Source organism: Arachis stenosperma, chromosome 10 (assembly GCF_014773155.1).
Source record: "Arachis stenosperma cultivar V10309 chromosome 10, arast.V10309.gnm1.PFL2, whole genome shotgun sequence".
Classification (NCBI taxonomy): domain Eukaryota; kingdom Viridiplantae; phylum Streptophyta; class Magnoliopsida; order Fabales; family Fabaceae; genus Arachis; species Arachis stenosperma.
This window is the reverse complement of record NC_080386.1, coordinates 18,310,217-18,331,862: the sequence shown is the minus strand read 5'-3', so window position 1 is coordinate 18,331,862 and position 21,646 is coordinate 18,310,217.

Below are 21,646 nucleotides of genomic sequence, written 5' to 3'. Positions count from 1 at the left end.
AAAACAATGCCAAAAAGCATACAAATTATCCGCTCATCAGTGGTTTTGAAAAAAATAAGAAACAAACAAAAAGTTAGTTGGTTGATTGAAAAAGATTTGAAATTAAAATTGAAAAAGATAAGAAGATAGTAAGTTAGATAAGATATTTTGAAATCAAATTTTGAAAAAGATAAATTTTTTTTTTAAAAAAAATAGAATAAAAGATAAAAAGTTTTAATTCAAAAATTTTGAAATTATTTACTTCACTAACAAGAAACTACAAGATAAGATTCTAGAACTTAAAGTTTGAACCTTTCTTAACAAGAAAGTAACAAACTTCAAATTTTTGAACCAATCACATTAATTATTAGTGAATTTTCGAAAATATGATAGAAAGATAAGAAAAAGATTTTGAAAATATTTTGAAAAATAATTTTGAAATTTTTGAGAAATATAAAAAAATGAGAAGGATATGATTTTTGAAAAAGATTTTGAAAAGATAAGATTTTTAAAATTGAAAATTTGACTTGACTTGTAAGAAACAACTAATTTTGAAAATTTTTGACTAAGTCAACTCAAATTTTCAAAAATTATGAGAAAAATAAGGAAAAGATATATTTTTGATTTTTGAATTTTTTAATTATGAGAGAGAAAATTTTGGATCAAAACACAAGATGCATGCAAGAACACTATGAATGTCAAGATGAACACCAAGAACACTTTGAAGATCATGATGAACATCAAGAACATAATTTTGAAAAATTTTTTATGCAAAGAAAACATGCAAGACACCCAACTTAGAAATCTTTAATGCATGGAAAATATGAATGCAAAAATACACATGAAAAACAACAAACAACACAAAACAAGAAAATATCAAGATCAAACAAGAGGACTTATCAAGAACAACTTGAAGATCATGAAGAACACTATGAATGCATGGGATTTTCGAAAAATGCAAAAAAAAAAATTTTTAAAAACATGCAATTGACACCAAACTTAAAAATTGACTCAAGACTCAAACAAAAAACACAAAATAATTTTGGATTTTATGATTTTCTAATTTTTTTGTATTTTTATTAATTTTTTTTTCGAAAAACATTTTTGGAAAAATGAAAAATAAAAGAAAAATTTTGAAAAAGATTTTTGAAAAGAAAATTACCTAATCTGAGCAACAAGATGAACCGTCAGTTGTCCATACTCGAACAATCCCCGGCAACGGCGCCAAAAACTTGGTGGACGAAATTGTGATCCATGTTCTAACTATTTTGAGAGGAATCATTATTATGGCACTGGTTGAAATCACAACTCCGTTCAACTAACCAGCAAGTGTACTGGGTCGTCCAAGTAATAAACCTTACGTGAGTAAGGGTCGATCCCACATAGATTGTTGGTATGAAGCAAGCTATGGTCACCTTGCAAATCTCAGTTAGGCAGATTAAAATTGTTTATGGGTTCGAAAATTAATAATAAAATAGAAATAATAAAAGGGATAGAATACTTATGCAGATTCATTGGTGGGAATTTCAGATAAGCATATGGAGATACTGTATGACTCAAGGACGCCTGCCTCTCTGCTGCTTCAACTCAATCCTTCTTACTCCTTTCCATGGCAAGCTGTGTATAGGATTCACCATCAGCGGTGGCTACTTTCAATCCTCTCGGGAAAATGGTCCTCTGCGGCTGTCACTCGCATGGCTAATCGTCTGGAGGCATCACCCATGGTTGATGGCTACATCCCATCCTCGCAGTGAAAACTACGCTCACGCACTCTGTCACAGCACGGCTAATCACTGGTTGGTTCCCGCTCCTACTGGAATAGAATCCCTTGATTCTTTTGCGTCTGTCACTAACGCCCAGCACTTGCGAGTCTGAAGCACGTCACAGTCATTCATTACCGGAATCCTACTCGGAATACCACAGACAAGGTTAGACTTTCCGGATTCCCAGGATCCTACTCGGAATACCACAGACAAGGTGAGACTTTCCGGATCCTCATAAATGCCGCCATCTATCTAGCTTATACCACGAAGATTCTGTTGGGGAATCTAAGAGATACACATTCAAGCTCTGTTGCATGTAGAACGGAAGTGGTTGTCAATCACGCGCGTTCATAAGTGAGAATGATAATGAGGGTTATTTACTCATCACATTCATCATGTTCTTGGGTGCGAATGAATATCTTGGAATAAGAATAAGAGAGAATTGAATAAAAGATAGTAGAACTGCATTAATACTTGAGGTACAGCAGAGCTCCACACCCTTAATCTATGGTGTGCAGAAACTCCACCGTTGAAAATACATAAGTAAATAGTTCAGGCATGGCCGAATGGCCAGCCCCCATGTTCTAAGAACTATGCGTTCAAAGATTAAAACCAAGATGTCAAATACATTAGTTAAATGTTCTATTTATAATAAACTAGCTCCTAGGGTTTACATGAGTAAGTAATTGATGCATAAATCCACTCCCGGGGCCCACTTGGTGTATGTTTGGGCTGAGCTTGATCAATCCACGAGCTGAGACTTCTCTTGGAGTTGAACTCCGAGTTATGACGTGTTTTGGGCGTTCAACTCCGGATCATGACGTTTTTCTGGCGTTTAACTCCAGACAGCAGCATGTACTTGGCGTTCAACGCCAAGTTACGTCGTCAATTTCCGAATAAAGTATGGACTATTATATATTTCTGGAAAGCCCTGGATGTCTACTTTCCAACGCCGTTGAGAGCGCGCCATTTAGAGTTCTGTAGCTCCAAAAAATCCATTTCGAGTGCAGGGATGTCAGAATCCAATAGCATCAGCAGTCCTTTTGTCAGCCTTCTTCCGAGTTTTGCTCAAATCCCTCAATTTCAGTCAGAATTTACCTAAAATCACAGAAAAACACACAAACTCATAGTAAAGTCCAGAAATGTGAATTTAACATAAAAACTAATGAAAACATCCCTAAAAGTAGCTTAAACTTACTAAAAACTACTTAAAAATAATGCCAAAAAGCGTATAAATTATCCGCTCATCACAACACTTCCTTCATAAATTTGGCATACAATGGCATCTGTTCAAGTGCTTCTAAGAAAGGAATATTGATGCTGAGTGTCTTGAATATGTCCAGAAATTTTGAGTATTGCTTATCCTCGTTTTCCTTTTTGAACCTCTGAGGGTATGGAAGTTTGGGGACATATGGCTTCACCCCTTCCTTCTTCTCTTGTAGTTGTGGTTCAAGGATGTGCTTGTCTTCCTTTGAGATTTGTGCCTTCTTGGTTTTCTGATCCTCTTCACTTATCCCCTCTATCTCTTCTTGAAACTTCTCTGTTGTGTTTTTCTTGATTGATGGTTTCCTTCTTCATAGTCTTCTCACTTCCCACTGTGATTGCCTTGCATTCCTCCAACTTTGTAGCTTTTCCTTTGTCCCTTGGGTGTTCTTCAGTGACATTGGGGAAGGTATTTGCTCTCTTCTCATCCATTTCTGAAATTTGCTTAGCCATTTACCCCACGTGTCTCTCAAGGTTTCTGATTGAGGCCTCTTGGTTTTTGAATGCCAGGACCTGATCTTTCCTTGCAGTTTCCTGATCTTGTCTTGCCATCTCTTGATTTTTTATGAGTTTCTCCATCATTATCTCTAGACTTGAGATTCTTTGAGAGTCTGGATTTGGTTGTGGTTGTGTGAAATGAGATGGTTGTTGCTGGAAGTTGTTTGAATTAATTATGGGGGTATTTTGAGGGTGGGATGTGGACGTGAAAAAGTTATTCTGGTGGTTTTGTGAGTTGTTATGGGGTTGGTGGTATGTGTTTTGTGGGTTTTTGAATTGGTTAGTATTATTTGATGAATGGCTTTGGTTGTTTGTGTTGCTAATACTGCTATAGTTGAAGTCCCCTTGTCCTTGATTCTGGTGCTCACCCCACCTTGAATTAGAATGAGTCTTCCAGAGTGTCTTGTGTGTATCACCATGAAAATTATATTGAAATGAACTTGAAGTGTTATTCATGCATTGCACCTGCTCAGGGCTTTGTTGCTCAAAATTGAATGTCCCAAAACTTTCTTCAGATTGATTCCACCTATGTGAGGTTTAAGATTGGCTTTGTGTATTCACTGCAGCAAGTTGTAGTCCGTCAATTCTCATAGCCATTTGCTCAAGTTGTTGCTGGATTTGCTGGTGCATCACCTTGTTTTGAGATAGAATAGTGTCCACTCCTTCCAACTCCAGTGCACCCTTTCTCTGGGTTGGGTGGCATTGTCTTTGATGAGCAAAGAAGTATTGATTGTTTGCCACCATTTCTATGAGGTTTTGGGCTTCCTCTGCTATCTTCATTAGCTGTAATGAGCCTCCTACTAAATGATCTAATGCTTCCTGAGCTTTCTGGGTCAATCCTTCATAGAGGTTTTGGAGTCTATCCCACTCACTAAACATTTCTGGGGGACATTTCCTGATTAAGTCCTTGTATCTCTCCCAGGCATCATACAGCGACTCTCCATCTATTTGAATGAATGTTTGCACCTCTGCTTTCAGCTTGATGACCCTCTAAGGTGGGTAGAACTTGGCTAGGAATTTGCTCACCAATTCATCCCAATTATTGATGCTCTTTTTGGGAAAGGTTTTCAGCCATTGAGTAGCATTGCCCCTCAAAGAAAATAGGAACAGAAGTACTTTGTAAATGTCAGGATGAACCCTATTTGTCTTGATTGTTTCACAATTCCTTAAGAAAAGAGACAAATGTTGGTTGGGGTCTTCAAGAGGGCCACCTCCATAAGCACAATTGTTCTGCACCAAAGTGATTAGTTGAGGCTTCAACTCAAAGTCATTTGCTTGAACATTTGGGGTGAGGATGCTGCTCCCATAATGTCTGGGATTGGGGATAGTGTAAGAGGCCAACACCCTTCTTGTACGCTGGGTATTGTTGCTCATTCCCTCTTCACGCACCTCAGCCTCCATGACTTGCAAAAATCACAAACAAACCAAATGAAGCCTGGACATTCTAATGCTAGAATGTGGTTAGAGGGTTAGGTAACACAATGTGTCAAACAGTTAATATGCTTAGTTAAAAAAGAAAAAAATGCTTAATCTAGACCACCACCTCACTTAATCATTGTCAATCAAATTCAATCCCCGGCAACTGCACCAAAAACTTGATGGTATGGAAAATGATCCAACATAAAACTCACCAGCAAGTGTACCGGGTCGCTTCAAGTAATAATAACTCACGGGAGTGAGGTCAATCCCACAGGGATTGAAGGATTGAAAAATTTAAGTTTAATGGTTGATTTAGTCAAGCAAATGGTGCACGAAATTGTGATCATCAATGGCGCCATCAACATGGTACGCTCAATTGCAATCTCAACTCTTTATCACAACTTCGCACAACTAACCAGCAAGTGCACTGGGTCGTCCGAGTAATAAACCTTACGCAAGTAAGGGTCAATCCCACGGAGATTGTTGGTATGAAGCAAGCTATGGTCATCTTGTAAATCTCAGTCAGGCAGATTCAAATGGTTATAGATGATTTATGAATAAAGCATAAAATAAAGATAGAGATACTTATGTAATTCATTGGTGAGAACTTCAGATAAGCGTATGGAGATGCTTTGTCCCTTCCGTCTCTCTGCTTTCCTACTGTCTTCATCCAATCCTTCTTACTCCTTTCCATGGCAAGCTGTATGTTGGGCATCATCGTTGTCAGTGGCTACAATCCCGTCCTCTTAGTGAAAATGTTCAACGCACCCTGTCACGGCACGGCTAATCATCTGTCGGTTCTCAATCAAGTTGGAATAGAATCCATTGATTCTTTTGCGTCTATCACTAACGCCCAGCCTTCAAGAGTTTGAAGCTCATCACAGTCATTCAATCATTGAATCCTACTCAGAATACCACAGACAAGGTTTAGACCTTCCGGATTCTCTTGAATGCCGCCATCAATTTTAGCTTATACCACGAAGATTCCGATCAAGGGATCCAAGAGATAAACATTCAAGCCTTGTTTCCTTGTAGAACAAAAGTGGTTGTCAGGCACTCGTTCATAAGTGAGAATGATGATGAGTGTTACATAATCATCACATTCATCATGTTCTTGGGTGCAAATGAATATCTTAGAACAAGAATAAGTTGAATTGAATAGAAGAACAATAGTAATTGCATTAATACTTGAGGTACAGCAGAGCTCCACACCTTAATCTATGGTGTGTAGAAACTCCACCGTTGAAAATACATAAGTGATAAAGGTGATCATTGGCTTCGGCCCCAGAGAGGGAACCAGAAGAACCAAGATGAAAATACAATAGTAAAAGGTCCTATTTGTAGAGAACTAGTAGCCTAGGGTTTACAGAGATGAGTAAATTACATAAAAATCCACTTCCGGGCCCACTTGGTGTGTGCTTGGGCTGAGCATTGAAGTTTTCATGTGTAGAGACTTTTCTTGGAGTTAAACGCCAGCTTTTGTGCCAGTTTGGGCGTTTAACTCCTATTCTTGTGCCAGTTCCGGCGTTTAACGCCGGGCAGTTTTGAGCTGATTTGGAACGCCAGTTTGGGCAATCAAATCTCGAGAAAAGTATAAACTATTATACATTGCTGGAAAGCCCAGGATGTCTACTTTCCAACGCCATTGAGAGCGCGCCAATTGGGTCTATGTAGCTCCGGAAAATCTACTTCGAGTGCAGGGAGGTCAGAATCCAACAACATCTACAGTCCTTTTCAGCCTCTGAATCAGATTTTTGCTCAGGTCCCTCAATTTCAGCCAGAAAATACCTGAAATCACAAAAAAACACAAAAACTCATAGTAAAGTAAAGAAAAGTGAATTTTAAATAAAAACTAATAAAAATATAATAAAAACTAACTAAAACATACTAAAAACATACTAAAAACAATGCCAAAAAGCGTATAAATTATCCGCTCATCACAACACCAAACTTAAATTGTTGCTTGTCCCCAAGCAACTAAAAATCAAATAAGATAAAAAGAAGAGAATATGCAATGAATTCCAAAAACATCTATGAAGATCAGTATTAATTAGATGAGCGGGGCTTTTAGCTTTTTGCCTCTGAACAGTTTTGGCATCTCACTCTATCCTTTGAAATTCAGAATGATTGGCTTCTATAGGAACTCAGAATCCAGATAGTGTTATTGATTCTCCTAGTTAAGTATGATGATTCTTGAACACAGCTACTTTATGAGTCTTGGCCGTGGCCCAAAGCACTCTGTCTTCCAGTATTACCACCGGATACATACATGCCACAGACACATAACTGGGTGAACCTTTTCAGATTGTGACTCAACTTTGCTAGAGTCCCCAATTAGAGGTGTCCAGGGTTCTTAAGCACACTTTTTTTTGTCTTGGATCAAAACTTTATTCTTTTTCTCTCTCTCTTTTTTTTTCGTTTTTCTCCCCTTTTTTTCTTTTTTTTTGTATTCACTGCTTTTTCTTGCTTCAAGAATCATTTTTATGATTTTTCAGATCCTCAGTAACATGTCTCCTTTTTCATCATTCTTTCAAGAGCCAACTATTCATGAGCAACAAATTCAAAAGACATATGCACTGTTTAAGCATACATTCAGAAAACAAAAGTATTGCCACCACATCAATATAATTAATCTGTTATAAAATTCAAAATTCATGCAATTCTTCTCTTTTTCAATTAAGAACATTTTTCATTCAAGAGAGGTGATGGATTCATAGGACATTCATAACTTTAAGGCATAGACACTAAGACACTAATGATCATAAGACACAAACATAGATAAACATAAGCATGAAAATTCGAAAAACAGGAAAATAAAGAATAAGGAGATTAAAGAACGGATCCACCTTAGTGATGGCGGCTTGTTCTTCCTCTTGAAGATCTTATGGAGTGCTTGAGCTCCTCAATGTCTCTTCCTTGCCTTTGTTGCTCCTCTCTCATGACTCTTTGATCTTCTCTAATTTCATGGAGGAGAATGGAATGTTCTTGATGCTCCACCCTTAGTTGTCCCATGTTGGAACTCAATTCTCCTAGGGAGGTGTTGATTTGCTCCCAATAGTTTTGTGGAGGAAAGTGCATCCCTTGAGGTGTCTCAGGGATTTCATGGTGAGTGGGATCTCTTGTTTGCTCCATCCTCATCTTAGTGATGGGCTTGTCTTCTGATGATTGGATTTTTGACGGTTTAGAATTTCTCAAATAAAATTTCGTCGAAGTATAGTTTCTAAACCAAGTAATAATCCTTTCATACAAAAAGTTGTTTGTCACTAAAACAAACCCCTAAATTTTATAAACCGAAGTATTGAACCTCGGGTCGTTCTCCCTAGGAATTACAATAAAGTGTCTTGTTATTGGTTTGAGTTGTTTTGGGGTTTTGATAAGAGGCATGAAAGTAAATGGCAATGAAAATAAACTAACAACTATAAAAGACTCTTGGCAAGGTATGAAAATTAGAAGTCCTATCCTAGTTATCCTTCTCAATTGTGATGAGAATTGTTCATTGCTACCACTTAGTTAACCCTTACTAAATAAAGGAAAGTCAAGTGGATGAATTGACTTGAGCCACAAGTTCTAGCCAACTCCCAAGGAAGGACTAGCTTTAGTGCACTCCAAACCAATTAGCAATCTCTCCAATTATCAATCAACAAAGGAATTAGATAACTCAAGTGTCACTAATTACTCTACCTAGGCCAAGAGGAACAAAATCTACACTAAAACTAAAAGAGACATTTCAACAAAAACATAGAGTGCAATAGAAGTACACATTATTAAATGCAAGAATTAAAGGAATCTATAACTACAAAAACAAGAGATCAACAATGGAAGAGCAAAGAAGACACATTTATGATGAATTACCTCTTATTGAATTGGAAGAATGTAGAAGGAACAATACTAGATCTACAACAAAATATAAGAACAACATAAAGGAAATTACAACAAAAGAGTAGAAGAAGATGAATGTAGCAACAAGGAATTGAAAAGATAGAAGTAGAAGAAGATGAATTAAAATCTAGATCTAAGAACTAAACCTAATCCTAATCCTAATTCTAGAGAGAAGTGAGAGCTTCTCTCTCTAGAAACTACTTCTAAAACTAAACTATCACTAATGGTCAAAAGTATGTGAAGTATGTTCATTCCTCCTTCAATCCTTGGCTTAAATAGCATCAGAAATGAGTTGGATTGGGCCCACAAGGCTTCTAAAATCGCTGGCCACGTTTTGCTTTAAGTGAACCAGGTGGCAGCAACGGCACGTGCGCGTACTATGCGCGTGCGCGCCACCATACTTGTAGTAACTATGGAAAATCTTATATCGTTTCGAAGCCCCGGATGTTAGCTTTCTAACCCAACTGGAACCGCATCATTTGGACCTCTGTAGCTCAAGTTATGGTCGTTTAAGTGCAAAGAGGTCGGCTTGACAGCTTTCTGGTTCTTTCATTTCTTCATGAGTTCTCCAACTTTTCATGCTTCTTTCTTCATTCCCTTGACCCAATCTTTGCCTCCTAAATCTTAAATCACTTAATCAAACATATCAAGGCATCTAATGGAATCAAGGAGAATTAGATTTAGCTATTTTAAGTCCTAAAAAGCATGTTTTCACTCTTAAGCACAATTAAGGGAGAATATACAAAACCATGCTATTTCAATGGATAAATGTGGGTAAAAGGTCATAAAATCCCTTAAATCAAGCACAAGATAAACCCTACAAATGGGGTTTATCAACCTCCCCACACTTAAACCAAGCATGTCCTCATGCTTAAACCAAGAATGAAGTAAGGGTATGGCATTTATTCAATGGGAACTAACTAAATGCGCGATGCAATCTACCTATATGCAACTATCTACATGAATGCAATTGCTTTGTCAAAATAAATCAATCTCCAAGAAGCATATATGCACAAGGGCTAAGGACTAGCAAGTCTAATCCACAATTGAATTGAGTTATTAAGTATTTTTACAAACTTGCATGAAAATTATGATCATAGGTGAAAACATGTAATTGAGCATCAAACCCTCACCGGATGTGTTTGCACTCTATTCGCTCAAGTGTTTAGGGTTGATTCTCTCAATTCTCCCCTAATCATGTTTTCCAAGATTTGTTCTTCTTCTAACAATCAACATATATTTCATGCATGCATACAAGTATCATGAGGTCTTTTCTTTAGGTTGTAATGGGGCTAGGGTCAAGGTAGGATGCATATATCGTTGAGTGAGCTTGAAATTTGAATCTTTGATAAGCTTAAACTTCCCACCTAACCTATGACATCCTATACAATTTAAGTTCTAACCTAACTACCCATTTTTCACTTTTTCACATACTCATGTATCCCTTTTCATTTCACAACACTCATGCATTGATTTTATTGAGCTACACTTTGCTTTGGGGAATTTTGTCCCCTTTTTATTTCTTTCTTTTTCTTCTTTTTCTCTCTTTTTCTATTTTTTTCTTTTTCTTTTCCATATTATTTTTCTTTTTTTTTTCTTTTCTTTTTTTTCTTTTGTTTTTCTCAATTTTTTTCTTTCTTTATACAAGAGCATCAATGCATAAGGTCTATACATTTGATCAATACATGAGCATGTACCCAATTCCCAATATTTTCAATAAAAATACAAAACTACATTTCTATTCACCCAATGTCCCAAGATTCCCACACTCGAATGATACTCTCACACACTTGCCTAAGCTAGTCAAAGATCCAAATTAAGGACATTTATTGTTTTTCGCTTTAGGCTTGTAATGTGCTAAAATTAAGAACAAGTGGGTTAATCGTAGGCTCAAATTGGCTAACAATGGAAGATAAAAGGTAAGGCTATTTGGGTAAGTGAGCTAAATGAAGTGATGGCCTCAATCATATAAATGCATGAATATACAAAATAATGGACATAGAGAATTAAACAATTCAAAGATTACAATCATAGAAAGAGGATAATGCATACAAGAATGGAAAATAAGTGGTTATAAGATGTAACCACACCATTAGGCTCAAAACTCACTTGCTTGTGTTCTTAGCTCAAAAACATGATCCACAATATATATAATTCAAGCAAGTTTTATGAAAAGAGTTTTCACTCAAATCAATTGGTGCCCTATAGATAGAAATCTTGAAAAATTTCATTATTTTGACTAAGCTTATTGTGTATACATATGCAAAAATTAAGAAAATGCAATTAAAAATCCTAAAATCTTAAAATAAAATGCAAAAGTGTTGGGATTAGAATTTTGTCACCCAAAATCGCCGACCGGTTGGACACCTCCCCACACTTAAAAGTTTGCACCGTCCTCGGTGCACTCAAAGATGAGCAAGGGGGTACGGCGACTCTCCGGACTGCTACGTGTTCTTAGACTTGCTTCCGTTATTGCTTGTGGTGCATTCATCATGAAAAATAAAAATATAACACCATAAGATGAGAAGATATAAAAACAAGGAAGCATACTTTGTTGGAGTGAGGTAAATCACTAGAATTGAGTAAGTGAATTAATGTGACATTAATGACAAATAAGGATGTGTGAAATCTAAATTGCGCGGTTTAGAACACACATTAGCATAAAAGAGCTATGTCACAAAAGAAGTATGCACTTTACTTATCCTAGTGTGCTTGAGATGCTTTAAGTAAGCTTGTAAGGTAAAACAAGCATTAGAGAAGCATGAAAGCATTCAACTCAAACACATATGGATGCATATGATCATGAAATACCATGCATTAAGGTAAATGTACATCATCATCCATCATCAAGAGGTTGCCTAATCACAAAATAAGGCTCAAATCACATGGTGGCCAAATCATGTAATTCAAGAAGAGTTACAAGCTCGAAGGCAATTCTCATCACTTGGTATTTTTCAAAAGGTAAGCATGAAAAATTCAAAACCAAGTTAAATATAACCTCAATCATAGGATCCAACAAAGATTATCTAAAAACATTAATGCTAAATTAGCATTTAGGCAATAAGAGGGAAGCAATGCATAGTAAACAAAGTCAATAATCCAACACTTATGATGAAAAGAGAGAAAATAAAATGAAAACCAAACTAAAACTAACTAATTAACTAACTAAAATAAATGGTTATCAATAGTATTTGGAAGTGCTGGATGAGGGGTAGAGAAAGGGAAGAAGAAAGGAGAAGGAAAGAAATGGAAAGAGGAGAGGAAAAGAAATGGATGAAAGGAAGGGCATCCACGCGTACGCACGCATGGCGCGCGCGCGTCGATGGCTTATTTCGAGAGTGGCGCGTACGCGTCATGTGCGCGAGCGCGCAAATAGGTTTGTGCCTCAGGCCCAATTTCTGCACAGTGCAGGCCTAACTCTCGAGTCAAGGTATGGAAGGTGGAACTTCTCAATCCACGCGTACGCGTGCATGGCGCGCTCGCGTGGATGGTCCAAAACGCTTGATGTACGCGTACGCACGCAGTGCGCGTACGCGTGGATGGTGCTCTATTTTTTCAAAAATTTTTGCTATGTTTTTGCACCAATCCAAGTATTCCAAACCTCCAAACAACTACCAAAATACCATAAAACCTTATTTAACATACTAAACTACCAATTAGACTCATTAAAACAATCAAAACAAGAAATTAAACTAATTCTACCAATATGTACAAAAGAGAAAATGAAAGGATTTTACCATGGTGGGGTGTCTCCCACCTAGCACTTTTGTTTATTGTCCTTAAGTTGGACTTATGGGGAGCTCCTCTCAAGGTGGCTTGTGCTTGTACTCATCTTGGAACTTCCACCAATGCTTGAATCTCCATTGTGCCCCAAGATTTCCTATGGGTTGAGCCAAGTGTTGATGGAGTTCTTCACAAGCTTGGGGCTCCCAAAGTTGATCCTCTTCTTGTAATTCGGGATCCCACACTTTGTTTTCACACCCGTCTTGAGGTTGATCATCATTATTAGTCCAACCGGGTGGTGAGTAAGGTGAATTCTCTATACAGTGGCCAACAATCCTCCTAGACCCATCTATTTGAGCACTACTCCAACCTTTATATCTCATGTTTGATGCATCAACCATAATGAGCCTTGATTTGCAACGCCAACCACGAAACATCTTTCGCTTACGCTTCATCCCACAAAGCATCCTAAGTTGACCATCCGTTTCAAGAAAGCCATACTCAAGTGGGACAATAAAGCTAATAGAAATGAATTTTACCCACTCAAGTGAAGGAGTAGATGACAACCTAGGCAAAGATGCTTCCAACGATCCTGACAAAGCGTATTCCACTCCCATCCTTCTATTTCTAAGGACTTCCACCTCTTCACAAGATTTCTCTAATTCAATCCTTTGTTCATTCATACTATCTAAGCCTTTTCCCTTAATCAAACTATAATTGGGAGGGTGAAAGAAGTTTACCTCCACAATATTTTCAAATGCACCGGGAGAAGGTTCTTCAAGTTCAAAGGATTCTCCACCACTAGGACTTGATGCTTGCTCTTCATTGCCATGGGAACTCAATTCTTGCTCTATCCCATCTAAGTCTTCATATGGAATATGCCTTGGAAGGTGTGCACTTTCCTCCCTAGCATCAATTTCAATCATCTTGGAGGAGTTTTCTTCAACTCTATGTTCCCATGGAGGCTCCGCATTTCCTAAGTCTTCTACCACTTCTTCCTTGTCTTCAACAATTAAAGCTTCCTCCAATTGTTCCAATACAAAACAACTTCCCTCATTTCCCACCGGAGTTTCCAATCTCTCCTTCATGCTATGCTCTTCTTGAGCCATGGGAGTTCCTTGAGTGTTCAAGCATTGGGAGGCTAATTGATTTGTTACCGTATCTAAGGCGGCCATGAAATTTTGCACATCCCTTTTCATCTCTTCTTGCCCTTGAACAAGAACACCAAGGGTTTCATCCCTTAGAGGTTGGGGTGGGTGGAAGGGTACATCATTTTGGGAAAAGGGTTCATAATAGGAAGGTGGTTCTTCTTGGTAGAGTTGTGGTGGTTCAATGTTTTCCACTCTTTCCACTTGTTGCACAACACACTCCATAGTTGCTTGAAATTGATCCAATGCTTCCTTGAGACGATCCCTTGACTCTTGTTCCGCTTGGATATCATGATAAGGATCATATGGTTCATGGATCGATGGACATGAATATTCTTCCATGTGAGGTTGTGGTGGAAGGTAGAATTCATCTTGTGGTTGAAAATTTTCATATATTGGGGGTGGTTCATCTTGGTAATAATGTGGAGGGGGTGGCTCTTGAAAATGTTGATGTTGGAGTGGTGGTGGCTCTATGTGTGGTTCATATGGCTCATAAGGTTGTTGGTAGGATGGATATGTATTAGGGTCATATGGAGGTATTTGGTGAAAAGAGGCTTGTGAGTATAGTTGATGATCATGTTGAGGAGATGATTCATAGGCATATGGTGGTGGTTCTTGAAAGTCACAAGGAGATTCACCATAGCCATTTGATTAGTATGCATCATAGAATGGCTCTTCTTCATAGTGCATTGGTAGAGGTTGTTACCATGAAGATTGATCATATGCATATGGCTCCTCCCACCTTTGGTTGTCCCATCCTTGATGCATGTTGTCATTGAAATTCACATCTCCTACAACATAGTTGTAATCATACTCATAGCCAAAATGAGAATTCATGATGAAAAGAGAAAGTAAAATTCAAAAGCTAATAGAAATTAAGAGAAACAAAATTCTACAACTAGCAAATAAAGCAAAGGGTAATATATTCACAATATTCACATATATACAATAACCAATAACATAACACCATTGCAATTCCCCGGCAACGGTGCCATTTTGATGATTGGATTTTTGACGGTTTAGAATTTCTCAAATAAAATCTCGTCGAAGTATAGTTTCTAAACCAAGCAATAATCCTTTCATACAAAAAGTTGTTTGTCACTAAAATAAACCCCTAAATTTTATAAACCGAAGTATTGAACCTCGGGTCGTTCTCCCTAGGAATTACAATAAAGTGTCTTGTTATTGGTTTGAGTTGTTTTGGGGTTTTGATAAGAGGCATGAAAGTAAATGGCAATGAAAATAAACTAACAACTATAAAAGACTCTTGGTAAGGTATGAAAATTAGAAGTCCTATCCTAGTTATCCTTCTCAATTGTGATGAGAATTGTTCATTGCTACCACTTAGTTAACCCTTACTAAATAAAGGAAAGTCAAGTGGATGAATTGACTTGAGCCACAAGTTCTAGCCAACTCCCAAGGAAGGACTAGCTTTAGTGCACTCCAAACCAATTAGCAATCTCTCTAATTATCAATCAACAAAGGAATTAGATAACTCAAGTGTCACTAATTACTCTACCTAGGCCAAGAGGAACAAAATCTACACTAAAACTAAAAGAGACATTTCAACAAACACATAGAGTGCAATAGAAGTAAACATTATTAAATGCAAGAATTAAAGGAATCTATAACTACAAAACAAGAGATCAACAATGGAAGAGCAAAGAAGACACATTTATGATGAATTACCTCTTATTGAATTGGAAGAATGTAGAAGGAACAATACTAGATCTACAACAAAATATAAGAACAACATAAAGGAAATTACAACAAAAGAGTAGAAGAAGATGAATGTAGCAACAAGGAATTGAAAAGATAGAAGTAGAAGAAGATGAATTAAAATCTAGATCTAAGAACTAAACCTAATCCTAATCCTAATTCTAGAGAGAAGTGAGAGCTTCTCTCTCTAGAAACTACTTCTAAAACTAAACTATCACTAATGGTCAAAAGTATGTGAAGTATGTTCATTCCTCCTTCAATCCTTGGCTTAAATAGCATCAGAAATGAGTTGGATTGGGCCCACAAGGCTTCTAAAATCGCTGGCCACGTTTTGCTTTAAGTGAACCAGGTGGCAGCAACGGCGCGTGCACGTACTATGCACGTGCGCGCCACCATACGTGTAGCAACTATAGAAAATCTTATATCATTTCGAAGCCCCGGATGTTAGCTTTCTAACCCAACTGAAACCGCATCATTTGGATCTCTGCAGCTCAAGTTATGGTCGTTTAAGTGCGAAGAGGTCGGCTTGACAGCTTTCCGGTTCTTTCATTTCTTCATGAGTTCTCCAACTTTTCATGCTTCTTTCTTCATTCCCTTGACCCAATCTTTGCCTCCTAAATCTTAAATCACTTAATCAAACATATCATGGCATCTAATGGAATCAAGGAGAATTAGATTTAGCTATTTTAAGTCCTAAAAAGCATGTTTTCACTCTTAAGCACAATTAAGGGAGAATATACAAAACCATGCTATTTCAATGGATAAATGTGGGTAAAAGGTCATAAAATCTTTTAAATCAAGCACAAGATAAACCCTACAAATGGGGTTTATCATCTTCATCAATGAGGATGTCTCCCTCTATGTCAATTCCAACTGAATAACAGATGTGACAAATGAGATGAGGGAAAGCTAACCATGCCAAGGTAGAGGACTTGTCCGCCACCTTATAAAGTTCTTGGGATATAACCTCATGAACTTCTACTTCCTCTCCAATCATGATGCTATGAATCATAATAGCCCGGTCTATAGTAACTTTGGACCGGTTGCTAATGGGAATGATTGAGCGTTGGATAAACTCCAACCATCCTCTAGCCACGGGCTTGAGGTCATGCCTTCTCAGTTGAACCAGCTTCCCTCTTGAATCTCTCTTCCATTGAGCGCCTTCTTCACAAATGTCTATGAGGACTTGGTCCAACCTTTGATCAAAGTTGACCCTTTTTGAGTTTGAAGGGGACCTCAGGGATCACCTTCTTGATGGCCACAACTTCATAGAAGTGGTCTTGATGCACCCTTGAGATGAATCTCTCCATCTCCCATGACTCAGAGGTGGAAGCTTTTGCCTTCCCTTTCCTCTTTCTAGAGGTTTCTCTGGCCTTAGATGCCATAAATGGTTATGGAAAAACAAAAAGCAATGCTTTTACCATACCAAACTTAGAAGGTTTGCTCGTCCTCGAGCAAAAGAAGAAAGAAGAGAGTAGAAGAAGAAGAAATAAAGGAGATGGAGATGGCTTTGTGGTTTGGCCAAAGGGAGAGAAGTAGTGTTTAGGTTGTGTGAAAAGGAGGTGGTGAAGATGGGTTTATATAGAAGTGGAGAGAGTGGTAAGGTTCGGCTATGTGAGGGTGGGTTTGGGAGGGAAAGTGGTTTGAATTTGAATGGTGAGGTAGGTGGGGTTTTATGAAGGATGGATGTGAGTGGTGAAGAGAAAGATGGGATTTGATAGGTGAGGGGTTTTTGGGGAAGAGGTGTTGAGGTGATTGGTGAATGGGTGAAGAAGAGAGAGAGTGGTGGGGTAGGTGGGGATCCTGTGGGATCCACAGATCCTGAGGTGTCAAGGAAAAGTCATCCCTGCACCAAGTGGCGAGCAAAAATGCTCTTTATGCCAATTCTGGCGTTAAACGTCGGGCTGGTGCCCATTTCTGGCGTTTAATGCCAACTTCTTACCCTTTCCTGGCGTTTAACGCCAGTCTGGTGTCCCTTTCTGGCGTCAAACGCCTAGAATGGTGCCAGACTGGGCGTTAAACGCCCATTTGCTGCCCTTACTGGCGTTTAAACGCCTGCAAGGTCTTCCTCCAGGGTGTGCTATTTTTCTTTCTATTTTTTATTCTGTTCTTGCTTTTCAATTGATTTTGTGACTTCCCATGATCATCAACCTACAGAAAACATAAAATAACAAAGGAAAATTAGATAAATATAACATTGGGTTGCCTCCCAACAAGCACTTCTTTAATGTCAGTAGCTTTACAGTGGGCTCTCATGGAGCCTCACAGATACTCAGAGCAATGTTGGAACCTCCCAACACCAAACTTAGAGTTTGAATGTGGGGGTTCAACACCAAACTTAGAATTTGGTTGTGGCTCCCAATACCAAACTTAGAGTTTGACTGTGGGGACTCTGTTTGACTCTGTTTTGAGAGAAGCTCTTCATGCTTCCTCTCCATGGTGATAGAGGGATATCCTTGAGCCTTAAACACAAAGGATTCTTCATTCACTTGAATGATCAATTCTCCTCTGTCCACATCAATCACGGCCCTTGCTGTGGCTAGGAAGGGTCTGCCAAGGATGATGGATTCATCCATGCACTTCCCAGTTTCTAGGACTATGAAATCAGCAGGGATGTAATGGTCTTCAATCTTTACCAGAACATCCTCTACAAGCCCATAAGCTTGTTTTCTTAAATTGTCTGCCATCTCTAGTGAGATTCTTGCAGCTTGTACCTCAAAGATCCCTATCTTCTCCATTACAGAGAGAGGCATGAGGTTTACACTTGACCCTAGGTCACACAGAGCCTTCTTAAAGGTCATGGTGCCTATGGTACAAGGTATTGAGAACTTCCCAGGATCTTGTCTCTTTTGAGGTAGTTTCTGCCTAGACAAGTCATCCAATTCTTTGGTGAGCAAAGGGGGTTCATCCTCCCAAGTCTCATTACCAAATAACTTGTCATTTAGCTTCATGATTGCTCCAAGGTATTTAGCAACTTGCTCTTCAGTGACATACTCATCCTCTTCAGAGGAAGAATACTCATCAGAGCTCATGAATGGCAGAAGTAAATCCAATGGAATCTCTATGGTCTCTGTGTGAGCCTCAGATTCCCATGGTTCCTCATTAGGGAACTCATTGGAGGCCAGTAGACGTCCATTGAGGTTTTCCTCAGTGGCGATCACTGCCTCTTCCTCCTCTCCAAGTTTGGCCATGTGGGTCATGTTAATGGCCTTGCATTCTCCTTTTGGATTCTCTTCTGTATTGCTTGGAAGAGTACTAGAAGGGAGTTCAGTAATTTTCTTGCTCAGCTATCCCACTTGTGCCTCCAAGTTTCTAATTGAGGACCTTATTTCAGTCATAAAACTTTGAGTGGTTTTGATTAGATCAGAGACCATGGTTGCTAAGTCAGAATGGCTCTGCTTAGAATTCTCTGTTTGTTGCTGAGAAGATGATGGAAAAGGCTTGCCATTGCTAAACCTGTTTCTTCCACCATTATTGTTGTTGAAACCTTGTTGAGGTCTTTGTTGATCCTTCCATGAGAGATTTGGATGATTCTTCCATGAAGGATTATAGGTGTTTCCATAGGATTCTCCCATGTAATTCACCTCTTCTATTGAAGGATTCTCAAGATCATAAGCTTCTTCTTCAGATGAAGCGTCCTTAGTACTGCCTGGTGCAGCTTGCATTCCAGACAGACTTTGAGAAATCATATTGACTTGTTGAGTCAATATTTTGTTCTGAGCCAATATGGCATTCAGAGTATCAATCTCAAGAACTCCTTTCTTCTGATTTGTCCCATTGTTCACAGGATTCTTTTCAGAAGTGTACATGAATTGGTTATTTGCAACCATTTCAATTAGTTCTTGAGCTTCTGCAGGCGTCTTTTTCAGATGAAGAGATCCTCCAGCAGAGCTGTCTAATGACATCTTGGACAACTCAGACAGACCATCATAGAAGATACCTATGATGCTCCATTCAGAAAGCATGTCAGAGGGACACTTTCTGATTAATTGTTTGTATCTTTCCCAAGCTTCATAGAGGGATTCACCTTCCTTCTTTCTGAAGGTTTGGACTTCCACTCTAAGCATACTCAATTTTTGAGGTGGAAAGAACTTTGCCAAGAAGGCATTGACTAGCTTTTCCCAAGAGTTCAGGCTTTCTTTAGGTTGTGAGTCCAACCATATCCTAGCTCTGTCTCTTACAGCAAAAGGGAATAGCATAAGTCTGTAGAGCTCAGGATCAACCCCATTAGTCTTGACAGTGTCACAGATTTGCAAGAACTCAGCTAAAAACTAATGAGGATCTTCCAATGGAAGTCCATGGAACTTGCAATTCTGTTGCATCAGAGAAACTAATTGAGGCTTAAGCTCAAAGTTGTTTGCTCCAATGGCAGGGATAGAGATGCTTCTCCCATAGAAGTAGGGAGTAGGTGCAGTAAAGTCACCCAGCACATTCCTTGCATTGTTGGCATTGTTGTTGTTTTCGGCTGCCATGTTTTCTTCTTGTTTGAAGATTTCTGTTAGGTCCTCTACAGAGAGTTGTGCCTTAGCTTCTCTTTCACTTCAGGGTCCTTTCAGGTTCAGGGTCAGCCTTAACAAGAATGCTTTTGTCTTTGCTCCTGCTCATATGAAAGAGAAGAAAACAAGAAAATATGGAATCCTCTATGTCACAGTATAGAGATTCCTTGAGGTGTCAAAGGAAAAGAAAAATGGAAGGAAGAGGTAGAAAATTCGAACTTATCAAGGAGATGGAGTTCAAATTGTGCATTGAGGAGTAGTGTTAGTCCATAAATAGAAGGATGTGAGAAGAGGGGAAGAAATACAAATAAAAAGATTTTAAAAACATTTTGAAAAAATACTAATTGATTTTCGAAAACTTAAGAGTGGAAAAAGAAATCAAGTGATTTTTGAAAAAGATTTTGAAATTAGAAAGTAAAAAGATATGTTTGAAAACTATTTTGAAAAAGATGTGATTAAAAAGATATGATTTAAAAGTTATGGTTTTTTTCAAAAAAGATGTGATTGAGAAGATATGATTTGAAAAACAATTTAAAAAGATTTGATTTTGAAAATTAATGACTTGGCTAACAAGAAAAGATATGATTCAAACATTAAACCTTTCTCAACAGAAAAGGCAACATACTTGAATTGTTGAATCAAATCATTAATTGTTAGCAAGTATTTTTGAAAATGGAAAGAAATTGATTTTGAAAAAGATTTGATTGAAAAGATTTGATTTGAAAAAGATTTGATTTTGAAAAAATTTTGAAAACTTGAAAAAAATTTTAATTAAAAACAAAATCTTCCCTCTTGTGCCATCCTGGCGTTAAACGCGCAGAATGGTATCCATTCTGGCATTTAACGCCCAAAACACTACCCTTTTGGGCGTTAAACGCCCAACCAGGCACCCTGGCTGGCGTTTAAACGCCAGCTTTCCTTCTTCACTAGGCGTTTTGAACGCCCAGCCTTTTCTATGTAATTCCTCTGTTGTATGTTCTGAATCTTCAATTCTCTGCATTATTGACTTGAAAAGACACAAATTAAAATTTTTTTTTGGATTTTTAATAATCAAAATATAACTAAAATCAAATAACAATGCATGCAAGACACCAAACTTAGCAGTTTGTATACCATTGACACTAAAAAAATGAGAATGCATATGAAAAACAACAAAACACTCAAGACAAGAGAATTTAAAGATCAGAACAAGGAAATCATCAAGAACAACTTGAAGATTAATGAAGACACATGCATGAATGCAAGAAAAATAGAAACATGCAATTGACACCAAACTTAAAATGAGACACTAGACTCAACAAGAAACATAAAATATTTTTTTATTTTTATGATTTTGTAATTTTTTTGGATTTTTCAAAAATTAAGTGGAAAAGAAAATAAAGATATCAAAATTCTTAATGAGAATTCCAGGAATCATGTAATGTTAGTCTAAAGCTTCAGTCTAAAGGAATTAGACATGGCTAGCCAAGCTTCAGCAGGACATTGCATTCAAGAGCTAAATTGATGAGAATCAATCAGCTTTGGTGATGATTAGAACATCACCTTGAAACACTAGAATTCATTCTTAAAAATTCTGAAGAAAAATACCTAATCTAAGCAACAAGATGAACCGTCAGTTGTCCAAACTCAACAATCCCCGGCAACAGCGCCAAAAACTTGGTGCACGAAATTGTGATCATCAATGGCGCCATCAACATGGTACGCTCAATTGCAATCTCAACTCTTTATCACAACTTCGCACAACTAACCAGCAAGTGCA